The following is an 11,948-nucleotide window of genomic DNA, read 5'->3' on the forward strand; positions in this document are numbered from 1 at the left end:
TCAAGTACCACTGGCCTTAAGTCAAGGTCAAGGGGAAGATCAAGGAGAAGAAGAGGTAGGAATTGAAGAATGTGTCAAGGGAGAAGAAGCTAAAGAAGTTCTCATAGCCATAAAGAAAAAGAAGAGGAAAGCTAAAGCCCCAAAAGTCATCAAACCAAAGAAGGTTATAAAACCTAACCCTACAGTTCAAGCTACTCAAACTAGCACAAGAGCTACTACTAAGAAGGCTCAAGAAGCAAAAAAGAAAAAAGAGAAGAGGGTAAGATTAGCTAGCAAAGAAGAAGAGACTAGGGAGAAAGTATATTGCTTCAACTAAATCTGATGAAGAGAGGATAGAATCTAATGAAAAGAGCCAATCCAAAGAGGTAAGTTACAATCCTTCCTCAAATTTAGACAATATATGTGAAAACATAAAGAATAATGCTGATTTATCTAGTCTCACACATATTGAGTTTGAAAAACTTGGAAAAATTAAGATTAATCAAGTAGAGGATTCAATATATGCCCTGATGGAAACATTCAAACAGACTCCAATTGATATTGTCAACTCATTACCAAAAGATCTATATGACAAAGTTGAGAAAAAGTGGAAATATAGTCTCAATATAGAAAGACAAGTCAAAGAGACTACACTTGCACAAGTGATACCAGAATTGGATAGGGAAACAATGAAAAAGGCAATAAAGAAGCATACAGGGAAATTTGCACCTAAATATATAGCATGCAGTATACTGCAAAATAACATTTCCTGATTTGGAAGTCATTATATGGTTTGATAGCACCCAAGGCAATAGAGTATATGCCTATTGAGGTAGGTGGGGACAAAGATGAACAAAAACAAGTAACTAAGGTTACTACATTTGACATTGAGATAGTTGCACATGAGGAAGGCACTAAGAAAAATAAAGATACACAAGCTATAGCTAAGGTTGGGCAGCAATCAGAGTATAGTGTACTAGATACATTAGTGTTGAGTTCCATTCCTCAACATGAGTTGAATACAAATATTGATACCATAAAGATTAGGGATGTTTCTAATATTATCACTCAAAAAATCAAACCCCTTATAGAGGAAGACTTAAATAAAATACTGATAGATTCCACTACCATGGCAAAACTTTTTGACTATCCTATACTAGTAATTGTTGATGAGATTGAGAAGGTAGATAAGGCATCTATAGGGGAGGAATTTCAAACACAAGAAACATCTAAAACCTCTCCTCAATCTACCATGATACAACCTACATTACCCCTTGTAGTGTATCAAAGAAAAGAGCCATCCATGACCAATATCAGCAAATTGGTACACACTGTGTCAGTACCAAAAGTTTCTATAGAAGCACATTATACAACACAAGCACAAATAGGAAATTATGCTACTCCTACACCTATAGCACAAGATCAAGGTGCAACTAAAAAAGTAGAGCTAGCAAAGGATAGGACTAAAGAGACAGATTTGACTAGAAAACATGAGGAGCAACTATCAATACAAACACTAGTGACTTTTCTAGGAACTGGTACTCCTCCAAGTCAAGCTCTTCATAGGCCGAGTATAAAATCTATACCTTTACAATCATCTAGGCTAAGCCTAAGCACATCCAAGGTAGATGAAGTTACATTATTTGGTGATGTGAACTTGGATGAAGTGATTCAGTTACCAAAGTTTGATCTTGCAACCATCACTATTGAAAAAATCAGCATACTACAAGATGCTCTTGCAAAGAAGAAAAACCAAGATCTACTTAGAAGGGAGCATAGGCAAAAGAAAGCTTTGCTAGATATCAAGGAAATTGTTCTTGATTCATTTAGTCTATCAGGACCAAAAGAAACAAAGCCTATCATAGAGTAGTTAACCAGCTTAGTTGAGAAGGTTAATGACATAGACCTGGATTCAAATGTGAAATTACTTGAATGGTCTGAAAGAAAGTTTCAAAATAAGGTTAATGAAACAATATCAAGTGCTATTGCACTATTACAGGTTGAGTTAGAAACAAAAAATGACAATGTGAAGAAGGTACTAGAGAACATTTTTTCTTTGTACACCAAATTGTGTAATCCAACACTCTCCACATAGGAAGTCAGGAACCACATAATAAATTTGGAGAGTTATATGCAATCAACTGGCATAAATCTACCAAGGTCTCCAGCTCAAAGTGAGAAACATTTTAGGAATCTCCTGAACTCTTAGAGTCAGTTAGCAGTGCTACATGCAGATGAAGAAAACATAAAGGCTAAATTGATCAGCATCTAGCCTATGTTCACTCCACATATGGAGATATTGCACAAGGAACTAGCCTTTTCTAAAACACACATGAAGAAAGATTTGCATCTTTCTACTCATTAAGGCTTAGTACACCTTGTTATTGAGCTAGCCATCCAAATCAAATCACTGGAGGTAGATTCTGATAATTGGGATGCTACTTTGAAAATTATGCTTGAGATCCATGATTTTTTTTGGATAAATACACTATAAGTGTATATCCCTATCACATAAGTGTCAAAAAGGGGGGGAAATAAGAGAAAAATAATTATGGGAGAGATCATGGAGAAGATAATATTTTTGGAGGAGCTACGATTTTTGAGAAAAGGGGAGTCAATGACAGAAATAGAGTACACAGATCAACTTATACACATCTACTCAGCAGGAGGAATGATTTTGGTTCAGATACAAAACAACACAATTAATACATGGGGAGTTATGAGACTTTGAGGTATGATTGATAATTAATGTTTTACAAAATTTTAAAATTTTGTATATAAGCCGAATAGAGATAATGGATATCGAAGTTATGCTCGTAAGTGAAGATCATTCGTGCATGACCAAGTGTTTTTGTCACTCATGTAAAAGGGGGAGATTGTTTATCTAAGATTGGTTTTGGCAAATGACTGTCTATACACTTTAGTCATTTATAAGCTATGTACTTAGTTCATGCTGAATAGATAATGCATGTCTCGCATAATATGTCAAATAGTGCATGCCAAGTCACTCAAGTGTCGAGCAATAGTATGTCCCAAGTGATTCAAGTGCTGAGTCACTCAAGTGTTGAGTAGATAGTAAGTGACGAGTTATTCAGATGTTGAGTGATCAATGGATGTCGAGTCATTCAAAGGTCGAGTTACAACATTGAAGTTATAGTTGATGTTGAGCATCAAGGACTTTAGATGTCAAGTTATACATTTTTGACATAGTTATTTGTAATAGCACAAAATTCTATGTAAACCATTTTTGAGCCGACTTAAGGATTATTTTATAATCTTCGATGATAAGAATGAAATCTTTATTGTGAATCCCTATGCATTGCATGCATCCAATTAGAAAAGGGGAAGGATTAAGTGTCAATGTGGGTGAATCACAATTGTTGATTAATACCTAACCCTAAGTCACATAAGTCTTCTTAAGGAGGAAAAATCCTAAACTTTTGATGAGTGTGGAAGGAGAAAAGGAAGAGGCTTTGCATGTGCAAATAGAGCATTCATGGTGACTAAAGAGTTGTGATTTGAAATACATTGCAAAATTAGTTAGAGGAAAGGAATTAGAAGAGAACATAAATACATTTGATTAGAAAGGATCCAATGCACATCAAGAAAGAGGTGATATTTGATCAAGCAACAGAGTGTTAACTGAAGGATCATTGTTGAGACATTCTAATAGGTGAATCAATTAAATATCTTAATAAAGTAGTCTTAACAAACTATTGTAAATCCTTTAGAGGATGCTTACTTCATTGTAAGTTGAAGTCCTCTAATTAGGCACACTTCTAACAAGTTGTTGAAATCCTTTAATAGGGTAAGACCTAATAGTATTTGTAAGCCTTTAATAGGGTAGACCTTTCACAAGGTAGATCAGGTTTCATGATAAAAATATTATAACTTCCATTAGATACACTTTATTACTGTAGTAGTGGAGATTTGTGGGTGTCATCCCCACCCCAGTTTTACCTTCTCCTTGGAGGGCTTTTGGGTAACCAAATATCTTGTGTCATACATTTGTGTGAATGTTTACTTATTTACATGCTTTAGATGTATATTCTTGATCTGGCAGTGTAGTTTACATATTGAATTATGGATGTGAGGTGAATAATTTTATGGTTAAAAGTTTGAAGTGTTGATTCATCTCCCCCCCCCAACTAGAGTTTACTTTCATTGTTGTATTTCCAAAAAAGTAAATACTACAAAGATGATAAAAATAACTTTCCAAGTTTCACATACTTTGATTTATGTCTTATGAGATGATTAAAGATTCAATTGAATTTTTAGGTTGTTGATTCTACTTCATTTAGAGTTTGAACATTTGTTAGGTTATATTAGATGACCTATAACTTTGTCAAAGATCCATATTTGGAAGATTTACTTGAAAGAAATGCTACATCCAATAGAAAATTTAGATTTTCCAATGGTTTGATGCAATTAAAAATGCCTTCAGGAGTTGCAACTTGAGGAAACTTGACTACTTCGGACATCATTTTCGCATCCAAATCCTTTTAGTAAGCTTCCCTTCCAACAAATTTTGTTGATGGGTTACTAGGGCAAGGATTAGGAAAACTAATACTTATCATTAATTTTTCTCTATTATCCATCTTGGTGACCTTTCTCTCAAATGAGTTCAAATAATCCTCTCCTTCCTTTATACTATAGCATTTTTGAATGATGGATGATGACTTTATTGATGCACTAAAATAGTCATGAATTCTATTACTAGCCAAATACTTGTCATTTTTTGTGTTGATTATGTGTATAATTTGTCTTGCAATCTTCTCAAGATTAAAATGGTCTTTGTTCTTCTCAATATTCTCTTTAATACTTCTATAAATAGCTCAAATAGTATGATGTAATTCAAACCAATCACACAACATATCACCATTTTCCATAATTTCCTCACACACTTTTTCTTTAATTTGCTTGACTAAATTTTTTATTTTGTCATTTGACTCGGCCAAGCTATTTTCGTAGGTTGTGATTGTTTTATTTTCCTTATACATCTCTTGCACCATTTGTGACAATTGATTTTCATTGTGTTTCTTTATTTCCTATGCTTTCTCTTCCCACTATTTTTCTTTTTCCCTCTCATTATCCAATTCCTTATTTAAGTTACTGATTGTATGTCCACTAGACTCCAACTTTTTGAAAGTATCTACTATAGATGCTCTTTCATCCTTAAGTAGTTTATTAGTTTTTTGCAATTTGTCCCTGAGTTCTTTGAATTTTATACATGCATCCATATTGACATGATTCAGAATATCCCTAATTTTTTAATTTCTTTCTTCCAATTATTCTTTCAACTTCTTGATTTCTACTTTTTGCTCCACATTTACATCACTTAGCTTATGGTTACTTTCTTCCAATTGTTCCTTTAGAATTTTCATTTTTGCCTTCATATTTCCTAGCTTTGTAGTTTCTTCTTGAGAGGAAGCACTTTTTATCCTTTTCTCCAATTTTTTTGCACCTATTATCTGTTGCTTTCTCCTTTGCCTTTGCATTTTTCAGATCTCCTTTTAACTTTTCAATTGCCTTCTCCAAATAATTTTTCTCTCTCTCTCCATCTTGAATAGTGAATTGTAGACCACATAGTTGATCATTTTTGACACACTGGCTTTGTCTACACTTTTTGCTTTGGAGAAATACATTCATAGGGTGATAACATGAAAATTTGGTAGATTTATCTCACTCTTTGGTGGATTATTATCTAGTTGTGGGGGTGAAACAATCATGAACTCCATCATTTCTTTATTTGGGTTATATGTTGAAAATATCCTATTTGATGTAGGTTCTTTAGAACAAGCCACATCCAACACATCCTTCTTGAATGCCTTATTATTTTTTCTATTCATTTTTTTGGTTTTTTCAAAATTTGTTACAAATTTATTGAATTCAAAATCTGGGTCCACTGACACAATACGACGCTTGAAAGGAGAAAGATCACTTGCAATATTGTACTTATTTCCAGTAATGCCTAAGGTTGTAATAATTGCATTTTGAGAATTACCAATGAAATCACCCCTTCCTATTCCTAATCCACTGCCACTAATAAGTGGAGTCTTTGGACTAGTTTAAGGGTTTTTTTGTGAGGGCATTGTGACCGGCATTGTATTAATATGAGTATGCATAATCTTTTGCTTCTTTGCACATTCAACTATAGTATTGGAGTCAAGGTGCAATTGTAATATCCTTTTTGAAGATTTACCAATAGTGAGACTTGGAGTTTCAGCTGGGATGAGCAATTTCATGGGTTCACATTTTTTTTGATGAACCTGATGGGTGATGTGACTCATCTTCAATGACTAGTTTATGACTAGGTTTTGGTGGCTTTTCCAGAGGGAGTGGATACCAAGGTCCTTGGCATGTTGGACCCAGCTCACCATCACTTGGATAACCCATATATTCTATCATCTTTTTCCCTATGACATAATTTTCCCCTGCATGTTGATTGAGTACAATATATTATTTTGTTGAACCAAGTGTACTAGTTTTCAGAGTGGATTCAATAGAACCAATGGTAGTGCATATGGTGGTCAATTCAGGATCCTTAGAAACCTCATAATCATTTTCTTCATCCTTAGCATCATGTTCTTTTCTTATACATCTAAATTCTTAGTATCCATAATTTTTTAAATATTTTATCCTGAAGAAAATATTCAAAATCTGTAGAGGTCTTAGAGTTACCAAGATTCTTCCTCATTTCAGAAAAAGCATTAATTTTTTATCAACACCAATGTGCAACTACACACTCTTTATCTATGGCATTTGGAAGAGATTTTTTATTTGGATGATCCACTTTCTATTAAAAATTGTAGGATGTCACAAGCTACACATTTTGTTTCTGACTGTCCAAATCTTTATTTTATCCTAGCAATTCCTCTATTAAAATTGTGTTTTCACTGGTGCATTTCTCCATCTCTATATTGAGCACTTCCCAAGAGTCTATTTTTTTAAAATTTTCAATCAATGGAATAATATCATGCTAACATTTTCTTGCAGAGTTTCCATTTTATACAAGATTAGTACCAATTATGTTTAGTCGATCATACTACTAGTGCCTAGCAATATCAAAATTAAAAACTATATAAAAAATTGCACCACTTTGAATGCTCTTCTCTCAAATGTGAATCCTCTACATGTGACAGGAAAGGAAGGAAATATGGTTTTCTTTTGTTGAATATGAAAGAGTACATATGTTCTTTCCATCTACCATACATATTATAATGCAAATACCCTCTCTGTCACATACAGTGGAAGTTTGTACCATTCTACCACTAAACCATAAAACCTTAATACAACACAGTCTTCCATAAAGAACCAGTCAGCCAATTGAATTTGACTTCCTAGTTCAATTAATTGTTTACAAGACACAAGAAATATAGGCATTGAAGTGCCTATAATTTTATGATAAAGGGGTGTCAAAAGAAGTCTACAAAGTGTTTGTAGTCCCCTTGGGGATCACTCATCATAATCATCAGTGTCCATTCAAATATTTGTTTACCAAAATTAAGTTGAAGCTTGTTTGTTTCAAATATTTGATGATGCTTTGATAATAGATTATAGCACAAATAGGACATGTATCTAAATGTCTTCTATGAATGTGATTTTGAACTTGTTTTAATCATTAAAAAAATTTCTTGCATGCCATGAACAATGTGCTCATTATAACTATATCGTACTGATCTCATAGACAATGAATATTGAAAATCATTTCCAAAGTACTGGCAGCCACTTTGTTGTTACTTTTTGTTGAGCTATCATTTTGCACAATGCCTAAAGAGAGGAATCCTTTCAAAATCCTCTCTTGAAAAGATAATCTGGGATCAACTCCAAGGTTGCGGGTGATCTTGCAACCTATTGGAGTCTACTCAGTTGAAGATAAATGTATTTTTTCATAGAGAGGCATTTTCTAGTTCTAACAAATTTCAGATAAGATGTTCAATCTACTTAATGTCTCAAAAAGTAACCACAAAAAAGAGATATATTTTTTGGTATTTTATGTTTATGATGTAATGCAATTATATCAATTCCTAATTTAACCAATTGTTAGCAAAGAAAATTAAAAAAGCTAAGGTAATGAGAGATGAAAACAAATAACTTGAAAGGAAAATTCTTAATGTACATAACTCATGGTAACAACACATCTGTGAGTTAAGTTGTTGAAAAGATCAAGTAGGAAACCAATAAAAATAGGAGCAATGCTTCCTCAATCCACTGATGCAATCATCGATGGGAACTTAGTAAAAAATAAAAGATGTTTCACTTCTCATTGAATTGCAAGGCCATGGAAAGTGCACTTATGCGAGACAAGAAGCTATGTAGGAAGAATAGGGTGATCTCTTCTCCAACTCGGTACATCAACAAAATTTGTCAAAATGTGGCAAATACAAGAACTAAAAGATTGCACAATAAAATCAACATAGAAAAACCATTGGTTCCATTATTATTCATGAACACAAATTCAAAAAAATAACACACTCCAGCAAGAATAACTACACTCAGAATGAGAGCACCAATAACATATATTATTGCATCAAAATTATAGCCTAGGATACATTTACATTCCTCAATTTATAAGAAATCATCTCCTTAATTTTGTGTTGAGAGAGAGATATCTTTTAATGAAAACTTATGCTTCTAAACTAATAAAAAAATCTAATTATATACAAACTAACTCTCTAAATGGTGCTAAATAGGACTCCACCCTTGTTTATATCAATTAATGGGTACATGAACCTTTACATATCTTAAAATAAATAAAGAAGAAGTAGATAAGAAGGAATCTATAAGATGATCTGAGAGTCACTAGAGGCTATAAAAGTAGAAGCTTGACCTTTTCTAAGCATTTGTAGGAGTTAAACTACAATCAGAATGTGTTTTCGGTGCATGGAATGCTCTATAATAGCAACTGGCAATTAATTGTCAGTGCATTGTCACTTATTCAAAATTTTTAGTGCACCTCTAGAATAGTGCACCTTGTAAACCTTGCTAGTAGGTTCAAAAAATTCAAAATTTTCCCAAGTGTCAAAACTAAAATTCTAGCTTTTGGGTTTTCTTCCCATTTATGCCAGAGCAATGTTTGGATGTTTGCTCCTAAATTTCTCTATAATCTCTAGCATCGAGAAAATTCAAAGCTTCATACTTCTCTTCTACTACAAGATGGTAATTACTAAAATTTGTACATGTGGCCGTAAAATCCTCAAGTTTAGTGTCTAGCTCCAATAGTACCTATTTCGTTCTGAATGCTTGTCTAATATCTTCTTCTATTGAAGCATCTTCAAAAGTTTTTAGGAACTCTTTGATAACTAATTGCACTGAAATGAGTTTTTCCTTTGACTCATCTTCAAAAATGTCAAGGTAGGCATGGCTATAATACTTCTTAGCTTCCAAAATCTACTCTTGTGTTTGGTCCTTCAATTTTTGTATCCCCTCATGTAATGTCTCGATTACTTTATTACTAGCCACAATTTTCTTTATCTAATTCTCCAATTTATCAAGCTCTTCTATCAAGTACACGTCCATGAGCATACGATACCTTTCACCTTTTATTGATTGAAGCACTTGAAAGTCTTTTCCCTTGGTATATACCTCATCCATCAACCCAAAATCTTGGTTCAAAATAGATACCAGTTTATCTGCACTAGACTAAATATGGTGCAACAAGTTCAAATTACCTTGTATAATTTGTACACCTTTATCCTCAAAATTTTCACACCATTTCTGATATGCACCCAAAAATGAATCTATCTTTACACTCCCCGTATCTCTCCTCTCTAATGAAGAAGCAAGAGTGATCTTTGGATTATCCAGGTCAATGGGGTCCACGACTCCATGCAAATAGCCTCTCAAAAGTTCATTTTTCTTCCTTAGTGTTACCAATTTTGACTCATACCTATCCACATGCTTGAAAATATGTTTCATGCCCATAGTGATAAAAAAATTAGTAGTGTCTACTATGAACTTTCCTAAGAGGACCTCCTTGATCTCATAATCACTAGGAGTCAAATCCTCAATGTCAACTTGTAGAAGAGGGATGGAAATATGTGCAAACAAGTTCTGATCTTGGTTCTTCATTATGAAGGTCAATGTTCACACATCACCTGTAGGTGGCTCGAGCTTCTTGATGGCCTCTACTAGCTCATCCATACTCTCCTTTGCATTCAAGTTTAGCTGCCTCTTTTTCCAGACCATAACCTCCCTCTTTAGCCAAGTTGGTGTAGTGCTCATGGGAGACATGTATTTAGCTAAAGAGGGCCCTTTTCCCTTATCACTTCTTTTTGAAGTCTTCTCCTTCTAAGAGAGATCTACATTGGGAGTCCTTATATCTGTTTTATCCAAAATCCTTACCTCTATATCCTAAGAAGTTTTCTAAGGTTCTTCATGTATCTTCCCCTCATCTGATACTTCATCAGTTGGCCTCTATTACAACTCTTCTTCATGCACTACTTGTTCTTTTTCTTCAATGACAAGAGGGAGAGGAGTGGTTGAACCTCTATCCCAAAAAGACAAGTCTTGAAATAGTGGTAGTGGTGTACCTAGAGACCCTTGTGGTTGAGGTGGAATTTGGTTCCAATCCTCTCCCAAAGATCAGTTCATAAGTGTATCTCATATCTTATCACTCACCATTTCAGTTCCCATGAGCATAAAATTGAAATCAAAAATGTTGAAAATATATGTTTCTTGCCCTTCCTAATCATCAATGATTATTGTTGCTCATCTTTAGAAATGGTAACCTAAATAGGTTCCTTAGGAATGGATGACAACATTATGGTCAAGCTTCTTCTTCTCTCTTCTATTGTAGCCCTGGCTAAACAAGTCCTTTGACTTAAGGGGTGATTATCTTCTTCTTCTTCTTATTCATGCACCTCAGGGATGGTTTTAGGCACCTAAGGGATGGGAATAACTTTCTTTTATAACTTCCCCTTTGTTTCCTTCTCATAGTAGGCCCAACCTTAGCCTTTTTAAAAGATGAAGGAGTAGTCTCTTCCTCTTGACCAAGTGGTGACACATCTTGTGCTTCCTACTCTGGTTCTTGCTCCTATACCTATTGTTGTGGGGGAACTTGTTCAATCTCTTGATCTTGAGCTACTTTCTCATTTTGAGGCTCTGCTTCTATCAAATCTTGTTAAGGTTGTCGAGATAGCTAGGCTTGGTTAATTTTTTCACTACCCTTTGTTTCCCTCTTTCTTTTATTCTTTCCCTCATCTACCCAAAACTACTCAATTTCCCTTCTCATGTTGATGTACCATTTCTTGTTTGACTTGGGATTGAGTAGGAAAAGTTGGTACTGTAACTTTTGCACCTTTACCCTTAATTGGGTGTGTTGTGGCTTGAAAGATAACTACTTGAGGAACTGGGTCAAGCTTAAAGGATTTCTTAATACATTCCCTTGTTAACTAGATTATGTGCCTTTTCCTATGACATATATTTGCATTCTCATCTCTATCTACCTCAACATTCATGATTGCCCTATCGTATATCTTATAGTGTTTATACAAGGTATCCAAGACATCTTGAGTCTCTTGTTGAACATCCTTCAACAGGACCTTTATTTTTAAAGCACTCTCTATTGGATATAGAGTCATCCTACAATAATCCCTTATTCGAATATCATAGTCATCTATTGTGTTCATCCAATGATCTTTGATGGCATCTTCGTGCATAAACTGCTTTCATGCCAAATGTTGAACTTTGCCAATATTGTCAAAATATGGATGAGTGGAGTTGTAATCCTGTAAGGGATATTGATCTTGTTTTTGTTTAACCTCAAATGCACCTATGGTGATTGGCCATACCCATGTCTTCTTATGTTTTTTTCTCACTCTATCATATGCAAATGTGAGTTGTTTGGCAATCTCCAATAAGACAAGCCTATCTAATGGATATCTTGAGAGTTTCTTTAGATTCACCATTGTACCAACTACCCTTAGGTAAGTGAATATTTTAAACTAGATATAATAGGCATCGATCTT

This window comes from Cupressus sempervirens, chromosome 8, assembly GCF_028749045.1.
Source record: "Cupressus sempervirens isolate cs-2001-9-10 chromosome 8, ASM2874904v1, whole genome shotgun sequence".
Lineage (NCBI taxonomy): Eukaryota > Viridiplantae > Streptophyta > Pinopsida > Cupressales > Cupressaceae > Cupressus > Cupressus sempervirens.